This window comes from Nerophis lumbriciformis, linkage group LG11 (genome assembly GCF_033978685.3).
Source record: "Nerophis lumbriciformis linkage group LG11, RoL_Nlum_v2.1, whole genome shotgun sequence".
Taxonomy (NCBI): domain Eukaryota; kingdom Metazoa; phylum Chordata; class Actinopteri; order Syngnathiformes; family Syngnathidae; genus Nerophis; species Nerophis lumbriciformis.
In genome coordinates, this window is record NC_084558.2 from 29,425,773 (window position 1) to 29,434,089 (window position 8,317).

Below are 8,317 nucleotides of genomic sequence, written 5' to 3' on the forward strand. Positions count from 1 at the left end.
ACCAATACTTCCCAAACAAAAGCGCTGACTTGATTTTACTACAGTAAGTGCTTTTTGTTGGGGTAGTGTTCTTGAGTACCTCGTCAAGAAAATAACAACCCACAGTCCACGTCCGCTCATTGACCCAACCTGTGCATTGACTTGTTGTTCAGAAACAGTAAGTGCTTCTTGTTGGGGCAGTCGTACAAGCATATTCTACATGACCACTAATGTAATACTTTCAAAATTATACTGCTAATACAACTCTGGCCAGAGCAGCTCGGTGGAATGTTTCTATTCATAGGAAAACAACCGCATTTTGATCGGTCGTTAACACCCGGGAATTAGCTACAGAATTGATGGTTGTCGTCCAAAAATGGAGAAGGGGGATGTAGAAAATTCCAGACCATTCCAAACCAATTGAAACTACTTGACAAAGAAGGTGGAGTCAAGTTTAAATGAAAAAAACATATTTAAAAGGAGATTTCTTCCACTCGGTAGCACTTCAACGTCTCACAAGACAGAAGTAAGAGGGAGGACTCATCCATGCGCTTATGGGAAATAAATGGACGACTCCCAGTCCTCGTCCGTTTCATTGACTCAACCTGAGCATTGACTTGATGTTTAGCAACGGTAAGTGCTTCTTGTTGGGGCAGTCGTACAGACACAATCTACATGACCACTAATGTAATACTTTCAAAGGGATGAATTGTCGATAATTGCAATAAAAAATTGTTGAAAATATCCCCTTGAAATCACCTCAAATAGAGACGCTGATGCTTGGGCTGTTCATAAGTGCTTCTCTTTGGGGTTGTTTCGGGTGTGAACTCTCACAAAACATTTCCCATTGTTTTTAATGCCTGAAATGTTCACCAATACTTCCCAAACAAAAGCGCTGACTTGATTTTTACTGCAGTAAGTGCTTTTTGTTGGGGTAGTGTTCTTGAGTACCTCATCAAGAAAATAACCGGTCCTCAGTCCACGTCTGTTTCATTGACCCAACCTGAGCATTGACTTGATGTTCAGAAACAGTAAGTGCTTCTTGTTGGGGCAGTCATACAGACATATTCTACATGACCACTAATGTAATACTTTCAAAAGGACAAATTGTCGATAATTGTAATTTAAAAATTGTTGGAAATATCCCCTTGAAATCACCTCAAATAGAGACGCTGATGCTTGGGCTGTTCATAAGTGCTTCTCTTTGGGGTTGTTTCGGGTGTGGACTCTCACAACTTATGCCATTGTGTTTAATGCTCTGAATTGTTCACCAATACTTCCCAAACAAAAGCGCTGACTTGATTTTTACTGCAGTAAGTACTTTTTGTTGGGCTAGTGTTCTTGAGTACCTCATCAAGAAAATAACCGGTCCTCAGTCCACGTCTGTTTCATTGACCCAACCTGAGCATTGACTTGATTTTCAGAAGCAGTAAGTGCTTCTTGTTGGGGCAGTCGTACAGACATATTCTACATGACCACTACTGTAATACTTTCAAAGGGATAAATTGTTGATAATTGTAATGAAAAAAATGTTGGAAATATCTCCTTGAAATCACCTCAAATGGAGACGCTGATGCTTGGGCAGTCCATAAGTGCTTCTCTTTGGGGTTGTTTCGGGTGTGGACTCTCACAACTTATGCCATTGTGTTTAATGCTCTGAATTGTTCACCAATACTTCCCAAACAAAAGCGCTGACTTGATTTTTACTGCAGTAAGTGCTTCTTGTTGGGGTAGTGTTCTTGAGTACCTCATCAAGAAAATAACCGGTCCTCAGTCCACGTCTGTTTCATTGACCCAACCTGAGCATTGATTTGATGTTCAGAAACAGTAAGTGCTTCTTGTTGGGGCAGCCGTACAGACACAATCTACATGACCACTAATGTAATACTTTCAAAGGGATAAATTGTCGATAATTGCAATAAAAAATTGTTGAAAATATCCCCTTGAAATCACCTCAAATAGTGACGCTGATGCTTGGGCAGTCTATAAGTGCTTCTCTTTGGGGTTGTTTCGGGTGTGGACTCTCACAACTTATGCCATTGTGTTTAATGTTTTGATTTGTTCACCAATACTTCCCAAACAAAAGCGCTGACTTGATTTTTACTGCAGTAAGTGCTTTTTGTTGGGGTAGTGTTCTTGAGTACCTCATCAAGAAAATAACCGGTCCTCAGTCCACGTCTGTTTCATTGACCCAACCTGAGCATTGACTTGATGTTCAGAAGCAGTAAGTGCTTCTTGTTGGGGCAGTCGTACAGACATATTCTACATGACCACTAGTGTAATACTTTCAAAGGGATAAATTGTTAATAATTGTAATGAAAAAAATGTTGGAAATATCTCCTTGAAATAACCTCAAATAGAGACGCTGATGCTTGGGCAGTCCATAAGTGCTTCTCTTTGGGGTTGTTTCGGGTGTGGACTCTCACAACTTATGCCATTGTGTTTAATGCTCTGAATTGTTCACCAATACTTCCCAAACAAAAGCGCTGACTTGATTTTTACTGCAGTAAGTGCTTTTTGTTGGGGTAGTGTTCTTGAGTACCTCATCAAGAAAATAACCGGTCCTCAGTCCACGTCTGTTTCATTGACCCAACCTGAGCATTGACTTGATGTTCAGAAGCAGTAAGTGCTTCTTGTTGGGGCAGTCGTACAGACATATTCTACATGACCACTAGTGTAATACTTTCAAAGGGATAAATTGTTAATAATTGTAATGAAAAAAATGTTGGAAATATCTCCTTGAAATAACCTCAAATAGAGACGCTGATGCTTGGGCAGTCCATAAGTGCTTCTCTTTGGGGTTGTTTCGGGTGTGGACTCTCACAACTTATGCCATTGTGTTTAATGCTCTGAATTGTTCACCAATACTTCCCAAACAAAAGCGCTGACTTGATTTTTACTGCAGTAAGTGCTTTTTGTTGGGGTAGTGTTCTTGAGTACCTCATCAAGAAAATAACCGGTCCTCAGTCCACGTCTGTTTCATTGACCCAACCTGAGCATTGACTTGATGTTCAGAAGCAGTAAGTGCTTCTTGTTGGGGCAGTCGTACAGACATATTCTACATGACCACTAGTGTAATACTTTCAAAGGGATAAATTGTTGATAATTGTAATGAAAAAATTTTGGAAATATCTCCTTGAAATAACTTCAAATAGAGACGCTGATGCTTGGGCAGTCCATAAGTGCTTCTCTTTGGGGTTGTTTCGGGTGTGGACTCTCACAACTTATGCCATTGTGTTTAATGCTCTGAATTGTTCCCCAATACTTCCCAAACAAAAGCGCTGACTTGATTTTTACTGCAGTAAGTGCTTTTTGTTGGGGTAGTGTTCTTGAGTACCTCATCAAGAAAATAACCGGTCCTCAGTCCACGTCTGTTTCATTGACCCAACCTGAGCATTGACTTGATGTTCAGAAACAGTAAGTGCTTCTTGTTGGGGCAGTCGTACAGACATAATCTACATGACCACTAATGTAATACTTTCAAAGGGATAAATTGTCGATAATTGCAATAAAAAATTGTTGAAAATATCCCCTTGAAATCACCTCAAATAGTGACGCTGATGCTTGGGCAGTCTATAAGTGCTTCTCTTTGGCGTTGTTTCGGGTGTGGACTCTCACAACTTATGCCATTGTGTTTAATGTTTTGATTTGTTCACCAATACTTCCCAAACAAAAGCGCTGACTTGATTTTTACTGCAGTAAGTGCTTTTTGTTGGGGTAGTGTTCTTGAGTACCTCATCAAGAAAATAACCGGTCCTCAGTCCACGTCTGTTTCATTGACCCAACCTGAGCATTGACTTGATTTTCAGAAGCAGTAAGTGCTTCTTGTTGGGGTAGTCGTACAGACATATTCTACATGACCACTAGTGTAATACTTTCAAAGGGATAAATTGTTGATAATTGTAGTGAAAAAAATGTTGGAAATATCTCCTTGAAATCACCTCAAATGGAGACGCTGATGCTTGGGCAGTCCATAAGTGCTTCTCTTTGGGGTTGTTTCGGGTGTGGACTCTCACAACTTATGCCATTGTGTTTAATGCTCTGAATTGTTCACCAATACTTCCCAAACAAAAGCACTGACTTGATTTTTACTGCAGTAAGTGCTTCTTGTTGGGGTAGTGTTCTTGAGTACCTCATCAAGAAAATAACCGGTCCTCAGTCCACGTCTGTTTCATTGACCCAACCTGAGCATTGATTTGATGTTCAGAAACAGTAAGTGCTTCTTGTTGGGGCAGCCGTACAGACACAATCTACATGACCACTAATGTAATACTTTCAAAGGGATAAATTGTCGATAATTGCAATAAAAAATTGTTGAAAATATCTCCTTGAAATCACCTCAAATAGTGACGCTGATGCTTGGGCAGTCTATAAGTGCTTCTCTTTGGGGTTGTTTCGGGTGTGGACTCTCACAACTTATGCCATTGTGTTTAATGTTTTGATTTGTTCACCAATACTTCCCAAACAAAAGCGCTGACTTGATTTTTACTGCAGTAAGTGCTTTTTGTTGGGGTAGTGTTCTTGAGTACCTCATCAAGAAAATAACCGGTCCTCAGTCCACGTCTGTTTCATTGACCCAACCTGAGCATTGATTTGATGTTCAGAAACAGTAAGTGCTTCTTGTTGGGGCAGTCGTACAGACACAATCTACATGACCACTAATGTAATACTTTCAAAGGGATAATTGTCGATAATTGCAATAAAAATTTTTTGGAAATATCCCTTTGAAATCACCTCAAATAGAGACGCTGATGCTTGGGCAGTCCATAACTGCTTCTCTTTGGGGTTGTTTCGGGTGTACACATGCATTTGTGTTTAATGCTCTGAATTGTTCACCAATACTTCCCAAACAAAAGCGCTGACTTGATTTTACTACAGTAAGTGCTTTTTGTTGGGGTAGTGTTCTTGAGTACCTCGTCAAGAAAATAACAACCCACAGTCCACGTCCGCTCATTGACCCAACCTGTGCATTGACTTGTTGTTCAGAAACAGTAAGTGCTTCTTGTTGGGGCAGTCGTACAAGCATATTCTACATGACCACTAATGTAATACTTTCAAAATTATACTGCTAATACAACTCTGGCCAGAGCAGCTCGGTGGAATGTTTCTATTCATAGGAAAACAACCGCATTTTGATCGGTCGTTAACACCCGGGAATTAGCTACAGAATTGATGGTTGTCGTCCAAAAATGGAGAAGGGGGATGTAGAAAATTCCAGACCATTCCAAACCAATTGAAACTACTTGACAAAGAAGGTGGAGTCAAGTTTAAATGAAAAAAACATATTTAAAAGGAGATTTCTTCCACTCGGTAGCACTTCAACGTCTCACAAGACAGAAGTAAGAGGGAGGACTCATCCATGCGCTTATGGGAAATAAATGGACGACTCCCAGTCCTCGTCCGTTTCATTGACTCAACCTGAGCATTGACTTGATGTTTAGCAACGGTAAGTGCTTCTTGTTGGGGCAGTCGTACAGACACAATCTACATGACCACTAATGTAATACTTTCAAAGGGATGAATTGTCGATAATTGCAATAAAAAATTGTTGAAAATATCCCCTTGAAATCACCTCAAATAGAGACGCTGATGCTTGGGCTGTTCATAAGTGCTTCTCTTTGGGGTTGTTTCGGGTGTGAACTCTCACAAAACATTTCCCATTGTTTTTAATGCCTGAAATGTTCACCAATACTTCCCAAACAAAAGCGCTGACTTGATTTTTACTGCAGTAAGTGCTTTTTGTTGGGGTAGTGTTCTTGAGTACCTCATCAAGAAAATAACCGGTCCTCAGTCCACGTCTGTTTCATTGACCCAACCTGAGCATTGACTTGATGTTCAGAAACAGTAAGTGCTTCTTGTTGGGGCAGTCATACAGACATATTCTACATGACCACTAATGTAATACTTTCAAAAGGACAAATTGTCGATAATTGTAATTTAAAAATTGTTGGAAATATCCCCTTGAAATCACCTCAAATAGAGACGCTGATGCTTGGGCTGTTCATAAGTGCTTCTCTTTGGGGTTGTTTCGGGTGTGGACTCTCACAACTTATGCCATTGTGTTTAATGCTCTGAATTGTTCACCAATACTTCCCAAACAAAAGCGCTGACTTGATTTTTACTGCAGTAAGTACTTTTTGTTGGGCTAGTGTTCTTGAGTACCTCATCAAGAAAATAACCGGTCCTCAGTCCACGTCTGTTTCATTGACCCAACCTGAGCATTGACTTGATTTTCAGAAGCAGTAAGTGCTTCTTGTTGGGGCAGTCGTACAGACATATTCTACATGACCACTACTGTAATACTTTCAAAGGGATAAATTGTTGATAATTGTAATGAAAAAAATGTTGGAAATATCTCCTTGAAATCACCTCAAATGGAGACGCTGATGCTTGGGCAGTCCATAAGTGCTTCTCTTTGGGGTTGTTTCGGGTGTGGACTCTCACAACTTATGCCATTGTGTTTAATGCTCTGAATTGTTCACCAATACTTCCCAAACAAAAGCGCTGACTTGATTTTTACTGCAGTAAGTGCTTCTTGTTGGGGTAGTGTTCTTGAGTACCTCATCAAGAAAATAACCGGTCCTCAGTCCACGTCTGTTTCATTGACCCAACCTGAGCATTGATTTGATGTTCAGAAACAGTAAGTGCTTCTTGTTGGGGCAGCCGTACAGACACAATCTACATGACCACTAATGTAATACTTTCAAAGGGATAAATTGTCGATAATTGCAATAAAAAATTGTTGAAAATATCCCCTTGAAATCACCTCAAATAGTGACGCTGATGCTTGGGCAGTCTATAAGTGCTTCTCTTTGGGGTTGTTTCGGGTGTGGACTCTCACAACTTATGCCATTGTGTTTAATGTTTTGATTTGTTCACCAATACTTCCCAAACAAAAGCGCTGACTTGATTTTTACTGCAGTAAGTGCTTTTTGTTGGGGTAGTGTTCTTGAGTACCTCATCAAGAAAATAACCGGTCCTCAGTCCACGTCTGTTTCATTGACCCAACCTGAGCATTGACTTGATGTTCAGAAGCAGTAAGTGCTTCTTGTTGGGGCAGTCGTACAGACATATTCTACATGACCACTAGTGTAATACTTTCAAAGGGATAAATTGTTAATAATTGTAATGAAAAAAATGTTGGAAATATCTCCTTGAAATAACCTCAAATAGAGACGCTGATGCTTGGGCAGTCCATAAGTGCTTCTCTTTGGGGTTGTTTCGGGTGTGGACTCTCACAACTTATGCCATTGTGTTTAATGCTCTGAATTGTTCACCAATACTTCCCAAACAAAAGCGCTGACTTGATTTTTACTGCAGTAAGTGCTTTTTGTTGGGGTAGTGTTCTTGAGTACCTCATCAAGAAAATAACCGGTCCTCAGTCCACGTCTGTTTCATTGACCCAACCTGAGCATTGACTTGATGTTCAGAAGCAGTAAGTGCTTCTTGTTGGGGCAGTCGTACAGACATATTCTACATGACCACTAGTGTAATACTTTCAAAGGGATAAATTGTTAATAATTGTAATGAAAAAAATGTTGGAAATATCTCCTTGAAATAACCTCAAATAGAGACGCTGATGCTTGGGCAGTCCATAAGTGCTTCTCTTTGGGGTTGTTTCGGGTGTGGACTCTCACAACTTATGCCATTGTGTTTAATGCTCTGAATTGTTCACCAATACTTCCCAAACAAAAGCGCTGACTTGATTTTTACTGCAGTAAGTGCTTTTTGTTGGGGTAGTGTTCTTGAGTACCTCATCAAGAAAATAACCGGTCCTCAGTCCACGTCTGTTTCATTGACCCAACCTGAGCATTGACTTGATGTTCAGAAGCAGTAAGTGCTTCTTGTTGGGGCAGTCGTACAGACATATTCTACATGACCACTAGTGTAATACTTTCAAAGGGATAAATTGTTGATAATTGTAATGAAAAAATTTTGGAAATATCTCCTTGAAATAACTTCAAATAGAGACGCTGATGCTTGGGCAGTCCATAAGTGCTTCTCTTTGGGGTTGTTTCGGGTGTGGACTCTCACAACTTATGCCATTGTGTTTAATGCTCTGAATTGTTCCCCAATACTTCCCAAACAAAAGCGCTGACTTGATTTTTACTGCAGTAAGTGCTTTTTGTTGGGGTAGTGTTCTTGAGTACCTCATCAAGAAAATAACCGGTCCTCAGTCCACGTCTGTTTCATTGACCCAACCTGAGCATTGACTTGATGTTCAGAAACAGTAAGTGCTTCTTGTTGGGGCAGTCGTACAGACATAATCTACATGACCACTAATGTAATACTTTCAAAGGGATAAATTGTCGATAATTGCAATAAAAAATTGTTGAAA